The sequence below is a fragment of the Grus americana genome, chromosome 5 (assembly GCF_028858705.1).
Source record: "Grus americana isolate bGruAme1 chromosome 5, bGruAme1.mat, whole genome shotgun sequence".
Classification (NCBI taxonomy): Eukaryota; Metazoa; Chordata; class Aves; order Gruiformes; family Gruidae; genus Grus; species Grus americana.
Window position 1 is genome coordinate 3,889,312 of NC_072856.1, and position 23,020 is coordinate 3,912,331.

At 39.8% G+C, this 23,020-nt stretch overlaps 1 long non-coding RNA gene across 3 annotated transcripts in view; it reads right to left on the reverse strand.

Annotated features, from left to right (window-relative positions):
- Nucleotides 1-3,818: 3,818 nt before the first annotated feature.
- The window catches only part of LOC129207494 (uncharacterized), a 200,673-nt gene continuing 181,471 nt past the window's right edge, over nt 3,819-23,020 (reverse strand). The window contains exons 6-8 of one of the 3 annotated variants that reach the window (XR_008577458.1): nt 16,259-16,393; nt 13,950-14,056; nt 3,819-7,877 (exon numbers count right to left, since the gene is read on the reverse strand). This is a non-coding gene — a long non-coding RNA (uncharacterized LOC129207494). Of the gene's footprint in view, nt 7,878-9,845; nt 11,195-13,949; nt 14,057-16,258; nt 16,394-23,020 lie in introns of those variants that run through there. The other 2 variants (XR_008577457.1, XR_008577456.1) reach the window with 2 other exon arrangements.

The window sequence follows — 23,020 nt, forward strand, 5'->3', positions numbered from 1 at the left end:
ATCTAATTGAAATGCTAGTGGCATGCATATGTGCTAAACGAAGGAATGTAATAAAAAATTTATGAGTTAGTTACACTTTGAAGCAATAAAGTGTTAAAGAGTTAAAAAGAGTTCTTTTTTTTTTTTTTTTTTTTCCCCCACAGGTCCTTCAGGCCAGGAACTGTTTGCAATGCATGGAGCACATTTGGGATCTGACTGCTATTATTATTCCCTTTTGCAGTGTACTATATACATATCTTTTTTGATTTCCATGAATATGACAGAGATCTATGCAGTGAAGCGTGATGCAGTGACATGAAACTCTCTCAGCGATTTTCAAAATATGCAACCCATAAATCATTCACCTCAACCGGGGTCCAAATTTGCATGGAACTGGGGGTCGATAGTCTCAAAAGCTAATTTACCAAAAGTCCAACCAATCCCAGCTGTGTGCGAAGCACAGAACAAAGTTCTCAAGGTAGGTTTCAGATGGCTTCAGGGTTTGTAATGGCTGCTTTGCACAGCTGTAATGATGAGTGGGTGAGGAGAGTTAAGAGGGAATAAAGTGTGGGTGGTGGAAATATTCTCCGGGCATGCCATGGCCAGGGGAGGAAGCACAGGGGCCTCCTGGCCTCCGTGATGGGAAAGACGTCAAGGCTCCCTGGACATGGGTCCTAGTTATTTATTTATTTCAGCCCTGACACATTCTCATTAGGAAAGCAAAAAATGTGAAATGGATACCATTCCTTTTCGAAAGCAGGGAGCTGATTGTGGCTGAGCAGCAGAGCTGTCTTATAATCTGCTTCCAAACGTGTGGGTGCCTCTTGGGTTTCCTCAGCTATTTTATGGCCCATTTTCAAAGATTTCTGTAAAAGCAGGCCAACAATGTCTGCATCCCCTACCACATCAGTGAAAAATTGGACCGTGTTTCAGAGTCATGTAAATTCCTTCTATAAGAAACATTTATATTTTACAAAGTGTAAATTTAGCAGACCACCTCACGGGGGTGAATTCATCCCTGGTTCGTCTCCCTTGTTACATTACAGTTACCACGGGGATGGGTTTACTAATAGTTTACCATTAGCGAACAGAAAAACGAGCAGCACGTATAACTGAACATTACAAAGGTTTCTTCCAGGATTGCCATGACGTGTTCAGAGAAGTTGATAATTCATTCTTACTGTTCCCGTATTTTCATGAGAACTTACTTATAGGTAAACAAAACCCAAAGCCTGGTTTATGTTTCTTTATTGTATTATTAAATGGCACAATAAGTGTAATAAAGCAATCTTCTGACTTCCTGACTTTTCGACTATTCGTTATTCCTAGACATGTAAAATATAAACAACAACTTTCATGTCTAAGGTCCTAGTAGTTTAAACACAGTCCATTTCTTTATTGGCAACATGGTTTTGCAGTTAGGACTTGATTGGGCTCAGAAATATTAGAAATGTGTTGACTAACACGCTATTAAAAATATAAGATGCGTCATGTTTAAGTGATGATAGATATTCATGGTCCAGGTTGAATGGTTGTTCATGGTCCGCAGCTGCAACCACAGCAGATGCAGTGGTTACAAAGATGCTGTTCTCCAAAGCTACCAATATTGCTTAACAGCTAAGTTGCTCAAAATGGTGGGGTAAAACGATGGCTTCGCTGAAATCTGTGGCAAACTTCATCAATTTTGTAGGAGTGGAACATTACTTTTCATACAGAAGAATGTAGTCATTCAATCTGAGAGAGAAGTAGGTTTTTCAAAGTGGTTTTTTTTTTAGCCAAGTAAAAGTGTCTTAAAGGACAAAAAATGTCTTTAAACTAGGGCAAGAACTAGTGACATCGATAACTGTCATGTTTGAGGTTTTAAGGAAAGCAATGAAAATTCGAAGCCTGCCAGTATTTCATTCTTTTACGCTAAAAGTCTCACGCAGCAAGAACCCGTAAGTGACACTCAACCAAGAAAGAGCTTTCTGAACAGCTGATGTGAAGCTTGAAAAGGGGCAACGTAACAAATGTAATGCGGGGGGAAGCGCTTTCATTCCCATTCAGGAACATCTGGTTTATTGCAACAATAACTACTGTAATTATATCACTGCTGGAAAAGCTGCTCTAGGTTAGGTTAAGTTTGTGGGTTTCTATAATAAACGCTGCTTTGGAGGAGTGGGCGTTTCAGTATTTCAGCCATGTCAGATCATGCTGAACTGAACTGTGATTTGAGGCAAAAATAACAAAATATGGAAAACATAAAAGCATTGTTTCTAACCATATATTTCTTGAGATATACTCTTGGTTTATTCCTCATTTAGCAAGTGGAGGGCATGCCAAAAAAGCAAATTGTTGGATGACTGACCATATTTCACTGATAAAAACGAAAGAAGTAATTTTTTTGTCAGTTGGAAAAAAGGCTTATTAATACTTCTAGTAATACATATTGCTTTAATAAATAAACAAGCATCCCGCAAAGGACAGTATTCTCGCTTTACGGACAGGGAAAACTAAGGAACCTACCTTAGGTCAGATAGCAGCTTAGTGGTGGAGGGTCTCCTAGTAAGAAATATAGCGGATTTTTCCAGATCAGTGCCTGTGTGATGGGGCTTACTACCCAGGCACTGTATTATTTCACTAGTCATTAAAAATGAAGTGTTTCAACTACAGTACAATGCTTTTCTATCTAATGGAAAGTCGGAGTCTACACCAGTCTTTTACTACAGCAGAACCAACTGAATTCTCTCAGTTGCCAAGTGTATTTCGTGAATATTATCCAGCAGCAAGAAACAATTGTCTGTTTTCTTGGCAACAGATACATTTACCGACCGTAGTGCCAGTAGTAGCGCTCACAGCAGTGTCATGGCTGCACTTGGATCCGCAATGGGTTAGGCGTTGCACGCGAAAATTTTCTCCTAAACTGCAAAATATAAACAAACCAGTTTGTATTCTACTGTTAGGGCATGCTTAGTCTAGACTCTATGATAAATATTCTATAAGTCTATACATTTTGAGTGTATTAATAATGTATAAAAAAGAATGGGTAAACATCTTGCTGATAAGGGGAAATAGGAATGGCATTCCATGTATATGAATTCCCATTAAAATGCTTCGTTACTACAGAAAGGTGTGCAATAGGTCCATCCAAAACTGCTTCAGACCTTTAGGAATTTAAAAATGATTAAGAAAGAGATATTTTATTATTGTAGTTTGCTTCTCTTCCTCCATCTCATCACCTGAAGTTGTTTGCCGCTGTGTGTTCAGATTCAAACATTTGTACACAATAGATCAAATAGAATTTGCCATTTATGTGTACGTACCATTTTACCAACTGACCCAGTATTCTTGCATGCTTACACTGGCAAAATATTACCTGAGCAAGAATCAAATTATTATTATACATGCAAATGTGGGTTTGTGTGTGCAGAAGGCTTCTGTTTTATAAATGTAGGTTTAACACTATTTTTAATTTTATCTCCTGCAGCTAAAATAATTTCTACCAGCTCAGTGCTTGGAATTGAAATGATTCCTTTGCTTCACTACAGATAGAATAAAATAATGCCAGCATATCACACTCTATTTTTCCGGGTGTTATTCTATCAGAAAAGGTCAAATTAATGGAATGTTAAACATATCACTTAAATGGCAACTAAACCCCGTTGAAGGCAGACCAATAAAAATATAATTTTCACAGCAACATACTAGAGAAAATAACAAAGTTGTTTTAAAATTCCAGCAAAAAGTAGATTTATTGTTATTTAGGACTAGCTCTATCTGAATTCTCCAAGACATTATGGGGTTTAGTGCTAATGATCATTAGACTCATCGGTCAGACATATCGTTTTTCTTCCATAACATTCTTTCTTTATAGCTTTTATTTTTATATATATACACACACCATATATATATATATATATACACACACGTATATTCATCTATGTCTTTTTTGGGGGGTGAATCAAGAATGACCCAATTTCTCCATTTTCATAGAAATCTTTTTTCAAATAAAATCACATGAACCATAAACAGAAAAATATCTCTGACTTGAAAGTTTCATATTTCTCACCTGTCTGTCATCTCATCACCAGTTTTAGAATTCTGGCAAGTGGACTGCTGAAATTTTTATAAATATATACATATACATGATCATATAATGGATACTTTTATTTTACATATGCTCCTAGTTTTATTTCATAGTCTTTGACTACACTCATTGCCACAAATGGCTTAATTCTCTTGTGATTTTGTTACAAAAAGATTAAATCTCAGAATTACAAATGGAAGAACAGATCATCAACTGATGTCAGTCATCATTCACCCACATCAAGAGGACTACAGAGCAATTTACATGAGCTGATGTATGGAAGAGTTTGTTTTGAAGAGATATAGCAAATACGAATGGTCTGACGATGAAACAAATGAGGCGTAAGCTTGAAGCTTGCTCTACACTCATGCTAATTGCCAACTCCAACTCTGATCTGGTCCTTCAGACAGGAAAAGTCAAAAGGAAACGGTTTGCAAGCTGCTGGCAACAACACTGGGCATGCCTTAACCGTGCTGGCTTTAACATACCACCTAGAACTGGGATGAACCCTTCACCTTTCTTTTTCTGGATGCTAAAAAAACCCCTACATCTCTGCTCTTGCCTGCCGAGGCACTGAATCTTGGAAGATGTTGAACATTGCCTGGATAATGCTAGGTGTCCTCAGATGCCTTTCTTGTCAATGGCTCTAGGTACCTTCCAGCACCAGGCACTCATTCAAAATGAGAAGTTAAGTTATAGCAGACTTCTCTTCAGTTTACGTGATGCCAGGCAGTCTGGCAGTACTAGGATTCAGTCCTGTAAAACGTTGAGCTTTCCCTCATTTTACTCCAAACTGGGGCTGGGCTATTCTGTATAATTCATACCTTGCATGATTCAATATATAGAGTAAAAGAAAAAGGAACTTTAAAAAAAAAAACAAAACGAACAACAAAACAAAACAAACCCCCAAAGCCCCCAAAAATAGTGGACCAAAACATGATTTAACCCCCCCCCAAAAAAACCAAAACAAAAACCAAGATATAATTTCTAATTCTCCGGCTTTTTCTGGTTTTGCAGTGTTTCTCTAGTACATCTAGACAGCAGAAAAATTTGCTTGTGGTGCGCTGACTTCCTCCCATGGTGCTCATAAGTCATCACCCATTGGTCCAAGTGCCTTTCATCTCTGCTAAGCTCGTATCAGAATTACTTGCGCCAAGGATGGCGCAAGCTCATTTCCAGTCTTGGGTCCCATGCCGCGTTGCAGTGAGAGACATTTACTGGCACTGACTGCTTGTGTCTGCAGCAGAACTAGGCATGGGGTAGGTGGGGCAGACCTGGAACCGTGCGAGATTCCCGTTTCCTCTGCAGATAGTACTGGAGATGTTCCCCTTGAGCTCCGAGGGCTTATTCAGTTCGGGACTTTTTTAGAATGCTAATATCAAATGGAAAGATCTCTTCTCTGAGAAAAAACAAACAAATTTTAAGTGAGGCAATGAGGTCTAGCAGATGGAGCAGAGATCTGGGATATTTGCAGTGATATTATGAAGCTTAATAGTTAACAGTTTTCCACCACACATCAGAGAAATATGAATGAGAATTAAAATACACACACACAGAGTAAAACCAGAAAGATAATCCTACTTCCACTTCTACAAAGATCTGAGTGCTCTCATGTCAAGTCTTTGACCCCTCATTTATTTTTCTGAATTGCTTTGTTGTGATTACAAGAGCTGGTTGTACTTTGGAGACTACATCATTCACAGAGGTGCTGAAGCTATTTTCTGCGTGGATACACAATATCTTCATATTAAAGAAACCTATGTTTTGTAGGCACTTTCAGAGATACCTATTCTGATATTCAGGCTTCATTCATGGTGATAGTGCAGAAATTCTACCAGAAGCCAGGGAGACAAAGAGACTTGCAACACAATCATGAGAAAAAGTATGTCCTGAAAATAAATTCTGTAGACATCATTGCATGTGCTCACGGGGAGTGGTTTTTTTCTGACTTTGTTATGCAACTTCAAAATGAAACATCTTCATGAAAGCAACTTTGACAATGCAATGTGTTTTGCATTCAGCACCACTTTCATGCTGCAGTAGTCTGGTCTTCTCACTACCAGTTAGAAATCCGAGATAAACTCAAATCATAAAATTCAGACCATGAAATATGAAACAGTCCAAAACTCCAAGTCAGATAAGGAGTCCGACCATGCAGAGTTAAATACTGCAAAACACCGTGAGAATTTGTAAAGCATTGATACAAAGGCAGGGGCTGTACATACATTTCACATCTATGTAAGGAAAGTGGTTTGTAAGGAAAACTCATCTGAAGTTCAGACTGCTCAGATTCATGTTTGTTAAAAATAGGAAGTATTGGGGACTATTAAACATTTAATTTTTACAGATGATCAGCAGAGGGTCACTGAGAACAGATGTTTCTGTAATCGTCACACAGTGGAAGAATTCTCAGTGTTCAATGTCCTTCAACTCCACGTGTCCTGCGTGGCAAGATCTACACCAGGCATCTAGAATTGCTGAAGTAGGCTGCAGCGCAGAACGTTTAGGAACGCATCTCAGAGCCTGGTAGAAAGTTACTTTCACAGGTAGACATTTAAACATTTTTCTGTCATAAATGGAGTTACCAGAAAGACAAAAAAATATTACAATCACAAATAATCCCTTCACAACCCCATTTTCAGACCAATGAATACGTTCTAGGTGCAAGACTTATCCAAAGCTAAGAAGGGAATCTGTCCCCCATCCGTAAGCAGAAATGAAGAATACTTTGCTGATTTCTGCTCAGACCATTAGATGAGACCTCCCAGGCCATGGTTACGCAGATGCTTCACTCCAGCCGAAGTCCACAACGCCAACAAAATGCATAGCCCTGTCACCCCTCCCTGCTTCCCCACAAACTCCCTCCATGTGCCTAGTTGCTCATTCTCATGTTAATTACCATGTGGCGAGAGCAGATCACTGCTTTTCCTGAAAATTATACCGGCAGCAGAGCGATTCGTGTCCATCGCTGGATCAGTGTCCCATCAGGCTCCCTGCAGGACTGTCCGAGAGAGCAGCAGGAAAGAGCTCCCTGCGGCCCCCCACATTCAGCAACAGCTCAGCCTGACATCGTAACACCTAAGTGAGTGCTTAATTGTGCCCTCATTCACTAGGTGTTTGTTTCACTGTGTTGGGCATATTAAATTTTGCTGTCCAAGATCAACTGATATTTCAGTGGATCTTTCCCAGCACCTTCTGTTTCATAGCAGTACCCAGCATCACTATCATGATATGCTAAATTAAAGTTACATCTTTTAGCTGACTATTTTGTTCGTGTTTTTCTTCCTTTTTCTTCCACTCCTCGAATTCAGAAATCTCACTCTCGTAGCCTCCAGAGAAAAACCCACAGGGGAGAGCTCATTTTCCCTTCGTCAGAAAACTTAAATGTCCTTTCAGTGCTCTCCCATGGTGCATCGGCCTTTACTCTCTGGCCTGAGCTCTTGAAAGGATGCCGTTCGCCCTGGAAGAGCTTTCCCACATGCTGTATTGTCAGGGGACTGCCTGACCGTGGTCAGTGGTTTCTGTGTGCGGACACGTAGGCGGAAACGGGCAGAGGGGCCACACTCGAGGAGAGCAGAACAACTGCAGGAGGGAGACCTGGACCAGAACTGGGATTTGTGGGTGAGGAGCTGCTGGCCTGCCACTATGTGGGGTCTATGCAGACAAGTATCAATAAAGGCATTAAAAATAGAGAAAGTAGCAGCTTCTCAAATTGCAGCCCTTGGTTTGCAGAAAGAGGTCTTCTGTGTCCCAGAGCCATGCATGCAAAGTTTGTCATCCATCCACATCTGCTGCAGTTGCTTGGCAAGTACGTCGTGACAGGATACCTGACCTGGGAAGTGATTTGTGCAAAAACTTCAGCTGTTTCTCACCTGCACCACATTACTACCACTGCCTTTGTACGCGACCTGCTGTTGTGGTTTTGAGTCCGTCCCCCTCGCCTTGTTTCTCACAAATAAATCTGGGCTGCAGAGATGTTACGGAAAATAACGAGCAGTGCTAAACCTGAAATTCAGACATAGCCTTTCCCATAGGTGAGGTGAGCTTGAATCTATGGTTGGGATCCACCTCTCGTGGGAAGTTGTGAAATTCTGTGTTCCTGCTCCTGACAGTGTGCCCCCCGCCCAGCAGTCGCACCCGGGGCAGAAAACAGTCTCACAGCATCACCCCGCTTGGTAACTGGGATTAGGTTTTTTTTGGAAAGGTTAGCCAGTTAATCTTGCACCCGGCCATCCGTACATTACCTGAACGAGACACCAGACACCACACAAGGCTGCAAGAGTCAAATTTCCATGATCCTTAACTAATTGAAAAATAAAGCAGGCTTGCCGTTTGGGATTTTTTTTTGTTTTGTTCTCTGTGTGTGTGCGCGTGTGTTTGTGTGTTTATGCCAGCTGTATCCAAACGATGGCTGGCAATACTTCCTGATTTTGTAATTGAGATGTATAAATACAGCAAGACTGAGATAATATCTAGTAATGTAATACCTTTCCATCCCTAGGCATTGACGGGAGTTGGTTCTTAACTACCGTACAAGTTCAGACCTAAACAAGAACCCCCGGAGTGCAGTCACGCCGTACCTGCAGCACTAGGTGCTCTCACGGAGCCTGATCTTTTAAGTTGCAGAAGAGCAACCCTTAGGGCTCATCTCCCACCAAGGTCAACAGAGACTAGGAACATGCAGCATCATTTAGAGGTACAAAGCATCGCAGAAGATCCAGTCCCCTGGTTGATTCAGGTTCAAATCAAGGCTATTGATATTGTCTTTAAGTCAATACCTTAGACCCTCGGTCACAAGAGGTTAGATAAGATTAAAGAACTAAGGTTTCTTTAATCTATTGAATATAAAAAATGGCCACTTCTGGCTTTTCATTCACACCATCTGTTGCTAGCAGGTTGTATCGGCAGTTTCAGGACAGATTAATAATTGTTCCTGATTTTGGCACACCGAGAGGTTAAAAATAAATCTTTAGCCACAGAGAAGAGTCCCCAGCCATTGATTTCTCTAAGATATTTTGGCAACTTGAAAAGCAAATATATGGTATGAGCCTTCCTAGAATTATTTCTCCCAGCCACATGTGATATAAATAAAACAAACCTCAAGAATCTGGCTTAGAATATGGAATAACATTATGCTACAGTCATTTCTGCTGTGTTTACCACAGCAAATGTTGAATTACAGGCGTCACCAAACATAATATTTAAATATTTCAATGATACCCAGAGCTCTCAACACTCTTGTTTCTTTCCCATGTTCACGACAATTTGCCAGCAACATTTTAGAACAGAGCAGTCGTTTTATAGCAACCTCTTTGTGTCAAGCAATGTGTACACACTACACAGCTGTATCTAAGATGTAGCATAACCCCCCGCTAGAGCATCCTCATCGTGTTCTGGGGTGCCAAAGGATTAATGTAGTCCTGGGGCGTACGTCTGAAGGCTTCCCTGACCTAGGGGACCTGTGGTTAGGGGAAGCGCTGTCAGGTCCTGTGAGGCTGAATCACTGTCTCAATTCCCAGTGACCGCAACTGTCCGTAGGGGTGTTCCTCCCAGTGAGCCTCGGTGCAGCCCTGCCCAAGCGACACAGGCTGAGGAAGTAGAAATTTAATGGCTAATACGACTGTTAAGTTTCTGCTTTGAGAATAACCTGTCTAAACAAAAGTCCAACCCAAGAAAAGAATGAAAATTGAGGGAGAATCAAGAAGGGAGACTGCAGAAACTTTAAATTATCTGAAGGATAAGAATGAAGATAACCACAAAACTGTTAGATGAAAACAGTGCAAAGATCAAAGATGACCTCTTCAAATGCAGGTACCATGTTTTAATGTACAAATAGCAAACAAAGGACAGACTACAGTAAAGAAAAATAGCTATGTAAAATTTATATGAATGTTAAAGAAAAGGTTTCATTAAGCATCAGTGACTTTTTCACAGGATCTTGAAGTACACCTAGGAACTGGACCTTTGGACAGGATGTTGATTTTTTTGAACAAGTTCTTTCTACAGTTATTTATTCCTTTCATAAAGTTTTGTCTTTCTGGCTACTATAAGCAAACTTTTCCAGAGAGTACCTCACAAATAAATGTAAAGTGCTGAACACAACTAAAAATCTGGTCATTATAAGGTGCCCAGCTGGAAGTTGAGATCTTCAGGCCAGTGAGTTTCTTACAAACTGCAATTCCCTAGGGGACAGCGGGTAATAATTCTGTATTTTAGAGCATCCATGCAAGGTGCTGTGGCAGGGAGGAGGGAGAGAGTTTAGTCACAGGACACTTAGACCAATTTAGAGGTGGGGGAAACTCTGACCGAGCCCGAACCCTGGGTGTTCCTGGTCTTGCTGGAGCCTCCCAGCAGTTCTAGCCTTTCCCCAGTGCGGAAAAGTAACTGGGGGAGCTGGACCGTAACAGCGGCTGAGGCCAGCAGAGGAAAGGACTGAGAGTATTGCTGGCAGCGCATTTGGGAGTATTAAATTTCCAGTCGGTGTTGACTGGAAATACATTTTGTAGGGTTTAATGAAGAGCGAGGGAGGAACAAGGCATGAGGGTGGGTGCTAGCAGGGATTAGGCAGCTAGATGAAAGGTCCTTATTTGATGGAAGGGAGGGAGCAGGAATGGGAAGACAGAGTATCTTCTTCTGAGCGAAAAGAGGATTTTTCATGTAGATCTTTCTTGGTCTTTATTTCTTGAGGAGTTTATATAATGCTTCTGAATCTATGGGTTGGTGGGCCCAGACTCCTACAGAAAATCAGACACGTGCTCAGTCCTGCATCTACATTGAGCTGTTATTTTTGATTTGTGGTCATTTGACAGTTTCATCTGAGGGTCAAAGAGCCTCCTAAATACACAGAAATTACCTTCATAATGTTTTGGAGATGTGGGTATTATCACTTACATTTTAATTAACAGCTACCTAACTTGTCCAGAATCACAGCCTGACTCAGGAGCAGGGCAAGGAAAGAGTCCAGGAATCCCAACTCGCCATCACCTTGCCGCCACATGACCTTGCGGCTGGGACACAGTGGACAACGGATGTTTCTTCTCCCTGGAAGCCAGTCAGTAGCAATGTCCACTGACAGCATGCATGATCAGATCGCTCTGTGGTCAAAATAGGAAGCATTATTCATTCTTCTTTTGGGACTGCAGCAAATCCCTGCGTAAAAAATACTGTCAGCTAGAAAAAAAAATTATGCTGCAAATAAAGCTAAATGATTTAATTAAATATTAGATTAACCCTCTCCAAAGCCACTAGCAAAAACATCGCAAGCATATGCAAAAGACGGATGTTTGTGGATGGACCTACACAACCTTTTTCACATCCTTTTATATAACATTAGTACAGGCTTAGACAAAAAGTAGTCTTGTTCTTTTCAAGCCAGCATGAAGTACAGCCAGGAAGTATTAGTCATCAGAGATTTTTGGTAGTTGTAGTTTGGAACCCCAACTGGAGTGTTTGCTTTGTACAGTGCTAATAAAAGTTAAAAAATCTAAATCAAGTATTGGCCACTATCTCAGTCAAATCATATTTCTTTTCAAAGAGCTTTTGACTAAACTATCGCTATTAGAAGAAATTTTCCTTTTTACGCCCTCACAACACAAGACAAATGCAAAAGAAACAACCCTTCCCTCTTCCCCAAGGAACTGTAACAACATTTTTTCAGTAACATTTTGCAGGATTTTGTATTAAAATATATTCTGAATTGTGTTTTAATGGGGAAAAAATAAATTATGATTTTTTCTAACTGAAATAGAACAGATGTAAAATCTTTCGCAGAAGGTTTTTACCCTCTAGAATGAAACTGAATATTTTTCATGGGTTAGTCTGAAAAACATTTTAAAATTTCATGAAACAATACATGGCTTTCTTCAGTTATTGGCCATTCACAATGGCACATCCATCCTGTATATTTCTATGTGCTGGTCATTTTGGCAATTGCCAGTTTGGGCCCAATAAACCGTATTTTTTGCACACAAATAAGATTTGCTCCTACAATCAAGATGATTTTCTGCAAAGCATTTAAGCAGTAAGTACAAATGGTTATGTGTACTTTGAATTCCTGAAATGAATCGTGGAAAACTCTAACATAATAACGTGCTGTTATTAAGTGCTATACAGCTACAGTTGCTATAAAAACGAAGAAGAAATCTGAGGTAGTGAAATAAATCTTCAGCTGGTACAAATTAGCACAGTCCTATTGAACTGAAGAGAGCTACACTGATTTAAACAAACTGAGAAGTTGATATGGCCTATAGTTTACACGCTATACTGAATAAATTGTGTCATAGGCTGATGAAGTAACATGATTTGCCCTGAAATCCATGCTCTTAGGACTCTCTTCAAGAAGGCCTTCTGAAGCATGAGGTACAGTGTGGAAAACAGCATAGAAGGTATGGTGGCTAAAGGGTGCAACACAGGAGACAGATGTGAATCAGTAGAAGTCTAAGCCACCACGTGCTAGAGCAGGTACCGAGGCTTGCAGCTAGATTTTGACTTGAGATGGGGCCGAAGCTGAGCGAGCTGTCCTGCTCTATCCTAGGTCTTCACTGCTCATTGCCTCCTCCTGTCCATTCTGCCTTCTCTCTCGTTAATATAACTGTTTGCGCAGCTAGATGGTCATCTGGCCCCAAAAACCCTGTGTAAGGTTAAAACTAATTTGGTAGAAGATCAGGTGGTTTTGACGCAGGTCAGCGTCCTGACTCAGTTCGTACCTCTGCTGGAAAATGGTTAGGGATGGCGTGGTGGCACCTAGGACAGCTTCTCTTGGTGGGAACACCAGGAAGATTGACTTAAAGAGTTTCCAAATGTTATACCTGAGGAAGAGGAAATCCCATGTCCTCTGGCCAAATTCTCTTGTTTGTCAATACTCAGGATAAAATGGAATGGAGTATGCTAGGAGCCTAAGGAAGCATGACTTAAGAGGTATTTATTATTAGCTTTCCCACTCTACTCCTTGCTCCCTAGATTAGCCACTTACCACGTCAGGAAGAAGTGTTTGTGAGGTACGGCCATCTCATCTGGGCCTTGGTACACAGAAGTAATAATGTGGCCAGTGCCCAGCAAAACTGTGATTAAAGTTAACTTTTGGATGTCAGTGGTGCAGGACTGGGTCTCCTATACTGCTCAGGACCTCCTGCTCATTCACCCAGCAGCTCTCACCTCTGAGTGCCACATCTGTACGGGTGTGCAAATCAGCTCACAGGATTTGCTCTTCCTGGCCCTAAATGACTCCGCTGAAACAGATCCCTGATGATTGCTACACAGCACATGGTGTCGGCTAACAAAATACTGGCTCAACTTCTCCCAGCGGGGTGGATTTTTTCAGTGTGGGATCTCCTCCCATTACTGGCAAGCAAACCAGTGATGTGTTACCTCAAAGGCGAATCTGCCTTAACCATCACAAAGTAACACCAACCCATGAGAAGCGAGACTTCAGAGGAGGTCAATTTAATTCAGGTCATAACAGGTATATTATTCCCAGCTCTGCAAGCTTCTGTTTCAAGTGTTAATTTGCTTAAAGGGTAAAATTATTTTAATCATAAATGTACCCTTTTCAGGCATGTTGCCTCTATTTTGTTCAGGATTTTGAGGAATTTCACAAAAGTGCTTTTACATCATTGCACCCGGACACAATGTTAACCATTGTGAGTTAAAGCATGTTCTTTACATTTGCGTAAGTGTGCATCTTTCCTTTCTATTAGCCAATGTTTTCCTTTTTCAATTATGAATATTTCAAATCATGCACATTCTTCTGGGGAATGATAAAGACATCTGTATTTTGGGAAAAACAATGCTGCTTCTAAGTGACATCAGAGCAGGGTGGTTGTGTGTTACCTATTCATAAATTATGATCAAGACTATGTCAGAAAGCGGTACAAAGCAGAGGACACATGAGAGGTACGACACTTACAACACTGTTTCTGACTTCGTGGTAGGTCAGCTCCCCTGCATGCGGTATCTGGACAGCTTCGGTTAGACACCAGTATGTTCCAGGAAATTGATAACTATCCTTATGGACTTCAATTGAAGAAGTGTGATAGCAATGATCAAGATTAAAAAAAAAAAAAAAAGATAATAGTTATTTATATGATTGACATTCTGCTTCAGTGTTTTCACACAAAGACCTCTCTCTCTGCCTGACATGCAGGCGCTGCATTCCCAACGCATTCTTGCAGCCTACACCACATCGCCGAACAATAGCGAGCCTTCTTTCATTTTCCTGCCTAGTTTCTGTGAACAGCACTCTGTTGACAACCGAGTCTGTTCTCACTCCTGAAGAATTCAAAAAATTGAACGATATAAGGACAGCCTGTGACTTTCAGGAGGCATCCTAAAGCATCCTATTTTTAAAATTGTGGTTTGGTGCTTCTTTTCCTGTTTTGTTTCTGTTTCAAAGGAAACCTACAAAAATGCAGTTACCCTGCAAACCCGTCCTCAGAGCAGAGAGCTGCTCTGAATGCGGCACCACTAGTAGCACTAAAATGCAAATACGTGGATGACACTCTCTCTTTGACCATTCCAGAACAGCCTTTCCCCTCTAAACTTTAATGTTAACGATGAGTGCCAAACTGACAATCCCCGTGCAATTGAAAACTTTTGCACTAGAAAAATAGGTGCGTGGACATTGGTTTGCTTTCCCTGCCAACCAGTCCCAAGCCTAAAATGGGCAGGCCACATGTAGGATTAAGAAAGTCCAGCCTTCTTAACGCTCATCCCAACTCCCTCGCTTGTTTCCAAAGAATAAGGAGTTTTGATCAGATGGCTTCATAAATATGAGCAATGTGCATAAAAGACCCAGATCTCTCGCTCCTTTGTCGCACATGAGCAAACTACTCTCACCAAGAGAGCATAGTGCTTAGTCTTGTGGCTGGCAGCGAACCAAACCAAAAGAGAAGAGACAGGAAATCACTGTGATGAACCTGCTAGCATGATATGGCTGTCTTTGCTTGATAATATGCATCTATATCTGGGCAATATACCCATAAACTATAAGTCCTTATAAACCATGAGAGGAGAGGAGAGGAGAGGAGAGGAGAGGAGAGGAGAGGAGAGGAGAGGAGAGGAGAGGAGAGGAGAGGAGAGGAGAGGAGAGGAGAGGAGAGGAGAGGAGAGGAGAGGAGAGGAGAGGAGAGGAGAACCTGCTGTATGACACCATGCCACCTTTTTGTGGTACTGTGTTTCCTTTGCACTACCAGGCTAACATAAGAGACTAGAAAACGAGCAAAATCTCTCCCTATCTATTCAGCTGTGATAGCTTTCCAGTTTGGAAAACAATATGGACACATTTCAGTGTATTTTCACAGTAATATTTCTGTTGTCGGTATCCTTGATTTTGAGTATGTGTGCGTGTGCACACATGCTATTTCCACCTATTCAAGAAGTCTGATGAACTTGAAGCACCCTCTCTCAGCATCACTTATACAAAATTTCAGCATTGTCTGCATCTAACTTCAGGATCTTACATATAAGGATGCCTCAAGGAAAGCCCACTCTTAATTTAGGCCAAATTTGTTCTTGGCTTCTGACTTCTCTGGGTGGATCTGGCACAGTCAAGGCCAAAATGGAACATCAATGAACGAGTGTGCTGGCGTCACTGAAAAATGAAAACAATTGGAAAATGACAATCAAAGGAAGGTGAAAGATCTAGTCCCAGGGCTTCCTGTTTCAGCTGAGAGTTTATTCAGATGGCCTCCAGATAATCTAAGCCAGATAGAGGGCACACTGACTTATTATGATGTTTATTTTCTAGGCTTTGTTAGCTGTCAAATGCAAGAGCAGTCTATCCTAGATACATTTATGCCCCACCATTTCCACACGTCTTCAGATTTAGGCTTTGATTTATGGTGCTGCCGTGAAAGCAATATGGAATTGAGAAAGGGTCTAAGAAGTATAAATGAATGAGAAAAAGCAAGAAATTTCTGTCCTCTGACATCTTTCATGATGTAATTACATAGGGCATTATTTCTATAGCAATTAAATATACTTAGTATAAATATTTCCTGTACAGTACTGTAAATGAACCATAGTGTGCAGAAGATCAGTCCCAAACCATGCTAAGTCTTTCCTGCAAGAAATGGTTAGCTAGTTCAGGTACTAGCTACTTAGAAATAGGTAATTCAGCTGTGAAAACAATACTTAATACTTAACAGAAGGACAAGGACAAACTACTGTACATGGGAACCAGAAGTCAAAGTCAAGTCATTTAACCAAGTTAAATACCTGATTAGCTTATCTTCACTGCCAGTGAGCCTATGGTATCTTCACAGTGTGAGTCAAAATCTATTATCACCACTGGAGGAAAACACAGGCTCCAGCACTGGAATTCAAGGTGGTATCAAGAGGACCGATACTAGCCTAGGCAAAGAAAGAAAGAAAGAGGACAAGGCTTAGACCAATAGCAGCATTGATTAACAGTAAATGCACATTGGAGAGTCGACAGAACGTTTTGCCTGGTTTATTCCACTGTAGAGAAAGTCGTGTTCATGGTTTTCCAGGCAGAAATTGTTTGCATTTATCTCTGCTGTAGCCTTGCTGAAACCAGGGACTTGCACTAAGAATTTGGGATTTCTAGCTCTAAACCCAAGTTTCTTAAGCAGCACACAGGAAAAGTTTAAGTGTAGGACTCATGGAACTACTAAGGCAAATGCATCTCTTTTGCATCCTCAGAGAAGTTCATGAATTTGGTAAGTGCTAAAATTTGAACTAGTCAGAACTACTAGTATATGCTTGAAGTCTGTTTCCATCTTATCCACACACATCATATGCCAAGGAAGATCATATGCCAATATGTAAGTGTTTTCAAAATATACTTATTAAAACATTATTTTGAAATTTATCTTTTTTGTTCATTGTTGTTGCACTGACTTAGGTGTTTTATCCTAGGTTTTATATTTAGTGCTTCTGAACATGTCAAGTACTATAGCAATCATATTTGTTAAGTGCTACATCCACTTCCCTTCTTTTACAATACAGTTTATATTCTTCAAGCTCTTAAGTCACAGAATCCTGAAATTCACCTTGCATAATACAAACTCACTAAAAGTCACTAAAATAATTTCCTGAAGGCTAGTTATGAGTAGCAATTTTAATAATGTTTGCTCATGTATTTAACTTTAAATGGTGCTTAAGATCAGAACCTGAACTGTACATTTAACTGAACTGAGAGCAAGAATGATGCACCAGCCCAATCAGAGACTGAACAGCATCAAAGCTGTTACACATACCCAAAATGTTGTCTAAAGCAGTGGTAACACAGACATTGCTATACATGTTGTGTGGCTGTACAGGAAGAATGTGAATTAACAGAAGCACTAAGCTCTCCTGGTGGTTAGGTTTTGTTTTGGTTTTTTTTTTTTGTAACTGCTGGCTAACTTCAACCTCAAATCATATGTGATCTACTGTCCAATTACTGTCTTTCTCAAAGCACGCAAGATAGAAAATAGCCAAGGAAAGTTCTTAATGACCTATCAGACACAAAATGTATCTACTATACAATATTGATGAAAATTAATCCTGTGTGGATCTACATTCTAGGCACAAGTGATTCTGAGAGCCCCAACTGTGTGTTGGGCACCCCAAAGCAAAGCACACAGGTACAGGGGGGATGGCAAAGAACTGGCACCTGAAGGCAGTGAGTGACCCCCCAGCAGAAGGCATGGCCAGCGGGGCACAGAGGGGTCCTGGCTGGGCAATCCTTCAGGCTGGGACCAGAGATTGGCGTGCCCATGGGAAACACTCCTCCCTACCTGTTGGCACGGCAGTTGCTTGTGGGCTGTGCTTGGTGGCCATCATCTGTGCTTAAATGTCTTGGCCAAAACTGAAGTCTACTTGTCTGGCGTAGGCCGTCAGAAACCACAGTGAGTATACAACACATTACGCTTCCTTAGAATGAGAATATATACCAAAAAGGTGAAGAGAAACTTGCGGCATTGAGATGTAGGACAGCTGTCCTCCTCTCCTGAATTGAGAGCCTGATGATAAACGTGGCGAGGGGCTCTGGCCCATCAGGATGGTGCTACCACCGCCTGAGCTGCAGAGGTGTTCCTCCACACCCTGAGCCTAGTAGCTGGCAAATGAAAAGCATTTGAGCAAGCTTAATCTGCAATAATTATATATTACAAATGTATTTATTCTGTTTAGGGAGAAACTCCTTTAAGGCTCCAGATGAGACATTTCTCACATATATTGTTTAGCTTTTCCTGAGGCCTTAATGAATTGCTGTAAATTACAGACTTAGATATTGATTAGCCTCATTCAGTTGAAATCTAGGCTTAGCAATCTATACTTGCCTATAGTTTATTTGTGATATTATTCCTAATAAAGAGCTGCAATTAATCCACATCAAGAAAAATCAATTAATACAGATTTGTATCACAAAGAAAGAAATCCTCCTCGTATCTAACCACTAATCCTGAAGCTTAGGTCCTTCTTTGCTACCAAGGCGAATAGATAAAAAATATTGATTTCACCCTATTTTTACAACTTACAGTGACACCATAATAGCACACAGAACAGACGGGGCTTATCAATTAAAACTATTTTTATCTATAATGATAGATGAGGTCACACAACGCCTTTGTTCTCTGCATTATTAATAATTATTAATATGATGGACTAGTAGTTCTGTAATAAGACTAATCGCTCCATGTATACCGCTCAAGGAGTCTGACTTCACTTCTGGCATGATTATGAATGTTGCACCCTATGAATTACAGTACAGTAATGGTTCTAGAAGCAAAATTGCAGTTAGTTGCAGCTGCAGGGGAAAGGAGGACTATTCTGTATAATTTTAGTCTAATGGCACAACGTGAAGAAATACAAGATGTTATCCAAGCTAACATCTTTCTAATTTTATCCATTTCTATCTTCCATTTTAACCAAGCTAATATCTAACCTAATTTATTAGAAATAAATTCTATTCTGGTCTTATCAGACTCTTCTTGCAGGAAGCATCACATAAACACCATGAATTAGATTTTGCAATTTTAGGAGCCAAACTTTATCCTTGCTACACAAAGAAGACGACAATGTGTCATTGTCCTTTCACAATTCCTACTGTAAACAGTTTATGTGATTTATTCTTTTGCATGCTAGATAATTACATATTTTATACCAGTGTATCATCAGTATGTTGTTATTCTGACTGCCCCATAATAGAAATTGTGTATTTTCCCACTGCAGTGAAATGCTATTCTTAACATACATTGGCCTCAACCAGCTAAAAATATCAGAGTTCTGTTGCCTGTGGGAAAGTTTTGCTGAAGTTATTTCTATTAAAAGTTTAATATTGGTCTCTTCCATTTTTCATACTGTATGTGCCATTCACATTTAACGCTGACTTCTCTGATACGCAATTACTTACAAGTACTTAAGTGTCACATATGGCACATATTAGGCAAATAATGCCCTAATTCACTCTAATGCTAACAGTAATATGAATGATTAGGAATGAGATTAGTACTAAAGAATACCATTTTAAAATAAATTGTGATGACATAGCAACAGCTATATGAAGGATTAAAGAGTATGGATTATTGCAGGTTATGGTTCAAGATATCAAATGATATGGCTCTGTGTTTGTTCTTGCCAAGGACACTAGGCAATTAGAGGCCCAAACAGCCAACTGTAATTCTTATACTGAATCTTGGGGTTTGTTGTGGGTTTTTTTAACTCCTAGGGGCTTTTGACAGACAATAGGTTCTGAAAAAACTTAAGAATCAACTTGCAGTGAGCTGCCTACATCCACAGGAAGCTTTTTTGACAGCTATTTAATTTACCTGGCAACCGAGTGCCAATCTGACAGTGCAGATAAAAAGGAAAAGCTTTAACTTTATAAACATTCTGTTCTGAACCCAAATTCATGTAATCAATGAAGATGCCACTAAATTAATGACAATATTTATTTTCTCTGCTGTTGCTCCTATAAATTTATCTCCCTGTAATAGTATTTTTTGCTTTTATTTCTCTTTTCTCCAGAAGATAACAGAAGCCTATTTAGAAACCTTAATTCATGCAATTAAACCAAAAAACATCCATGTTATATAGGTCTCTACCTGCAGTCTGATCCCTATTTTTCTGATGTCTCTGTAAAATACTTTTATATTTCAGCAGCTTATAAATCAATACTGTTTCATTCAAGGAAGTTGAGAAACATTAATTATTCCCTGTTTAGATTATCAGATTTTGGGAAGGACCAAAGAATAAAGATACCATCAGCTTTTGGCTCACTTATGTCCCTTTTAACACAAAGGAGAAAAATATTTTAGCTCCTGAAGGTCTGACCAAGTGTTAATACCTTCAGCTTCACCGAAGTTTGCAAGGAAGGAATATCAGTGATCTACATATCATGATTGTTAGCATGAATAAGTCACGGTGCAGTTGAGAAAAAATAAAAGAGCAATTAAAGGGTTTTCTCTTGGTAGCTGCCTGCACTGGTACATAAAGACCAGTCCCAGTATCAGTCTCGGCTTTGATATTCCACATAAGCTCAAGCATGGCATCCTTTGGATGCAACAGCCTTTTGATTATTCATTACAAATGGTGATCTCTGGGGCTCAAGAAGGTTTGGCTAATTATCTCCAGTAAGAAACCTGCTATCAGGATCCCTCATCTACTGTATCAAAACCTCTCACGTGCTGTTGCCAGAATAAGGACAGTTACTTAAAAATTAGAAGCTATCGAGATAATAAAGTAATATGGCGTGTACATGTAAAAAATACTGCTTGCTAATCAGTTCTCTATGAGCCATCAGCAAGTGCTTCACAGACCATTAGTTTTCGTGGTACCTGGTTTTTTAATAAAATAATAGATACATTAGTGTTGCATCAAAACCGGGAACAAAAGAAATGAGCACCCAGCATCTGTTCCACCATGATACAGATTGCCACATTGGTTCTCATTACTGAGCTTGTATTGGTTTAGGTCAAAGATGATATGTTTAATTTTATAGGTTCACACAGGAGATTGCATTTGGCTCATCCAAGACAAAATTTACAAGGGAGACTTCAGCTCAAGTTACAGCCTGTCATGGGGTGTGCTGCTGGAGGTGCGGCGAAAGCCCTCAGTTAGGATCTTGGCTTCGCGGTGCAAGGCATAAAGAAATACATGTTTAATGTACATGTTTAACAATACATGTTAGGACATATGAAGTTCAGCATATTGAGTACAAAGCCACCTCACGTAGTCAGGTTTTGAGAACAGAAAGTTAGACATAAATGCGTATACATTTATCCCATAGTTCTACTCCCAATATAACATAAAGACTCCTACTCGTACTAGCGTGTATATTGTAGAACATCTATACTCTGATTTCAAAATTTGCAGCAACATAGAACCCACCTTGATCTTCACTATGTTATTCTAGAGAAATGCAGAAGCAACACACCTTTTACATCCCTGTTTGACAGCTTCCTTTTCAGAGATGGTATCTGCTGCTTAGTGTTTCTGGAAGCTCATGCTCGGCATGCACGAGCACTCCAGAAAACCACTGAGCTCCTTTAAAATTCCTGGGTACAGATATATGGATATTTTGATCTTAACTCTGATTTCAGTAGTTTGTATTTAATAAGGTCCTGTTGGAACTTATTAAAGTTACCGTTGGAAAGGAAAATATTTAATGATCCCTATACTCGTTACATGATATGGATTTTTTCCAAAATAAAGCCAGCCCTATCCCTTTTACCTTTTTGTTCCACTATCATAAGATAGTGAAAAAAGTTAGTATTGTTCAGATTTTCTTCTTAATATATTAAAAAAATGAGCCTGGTGGATACAGATCTGCCTGCTCTCCTTATGTTTCCCTTCTTCTTCTTCTGCAATTTTAAGCTTCTCAGTCACGTGTATTGCTAGAAGCTTCCTCTTCTTCACATATATAATTAAATATATATAAATGTAATAGCTATTTTCCCCTCTCCACTAACCAAGAAGCTGTCGATCTTTTTAACCACGGTGAATGTCTGTATTAATTGTGGCTTTTCTGAATACTCAGTAAAACAACTTCACTGGGGTTACTTCCATGCTTAAAGTTAGCATTAAGACATCTCCTTGAATTGGGGTGTATCTGTTTTCAATGAAAGAGCAAAAAAAGAAATAACAAAATTGGTTTTCATAATCTGGAAATCTGAATTAACTAATATGGAATAAAGCCAGTTTTTAGCATAACTTCCTCTCAGTTCGTTCCCTCTCTCCTCTTCTGTTTCTGTTGGATCTTTGGATTTATTTTCACCTCTTACTCCGTTATTTTAAATCCATCATGCATGCATGTCATCCATGTCCTTGTGACGGCCCTCTCCCAGATAATATGCTCTGTGGTGTTTAATATACATGTGCACATACACACACACACATACATATACATGCTTGTTTCTTCACTTGTGTATAATGAATGCTTATAATATTTTTCCAGCTGTTTCTGTGAGTTCAATATGCTTAAAGGTAATGAATATCCTATTCATTAAACAACAATCATAACGGAACATGAGCACATTTAATACATGTGCATTAAAAAAATATTTTCCTTTAAAGGTGAACTGCAAAGGGAATTGAGGCAGCGAAATAAATCCTTCCCCATTTTTTATTTAGCACATGCAAGTATTGCCTGTAAAATTCCACTCTCTCCCCCTTCCCTCATCTCTATCTTCCTGACATTTTGAAAGCCTGTCTGCCAGCAAAAAGCTTTGCCAGTTTGAACATTTCTTATGGACAGAAACTAGAACCATTGAAACGACTGCACCAAGCGAAGTGTGTCCCCCAGATGCTGATGAGGGTTTGGGTGCCTGTAGGAGACGGATTGTACATTGACGTATCAAAATCAGTCTAAACTAATTTAGTTGTGCTGGCAAGAATTTTATGTATACAAAAAGCTGGAGATACAGAACAACAACGCGTATATTAAAAAAAATCAAGCTGTGAACTCTTTCAAGCTTTCACTGTAAATCATCAAGAAGCGATGAAAAGCATAAATGCAATAAAAATAATCATTTG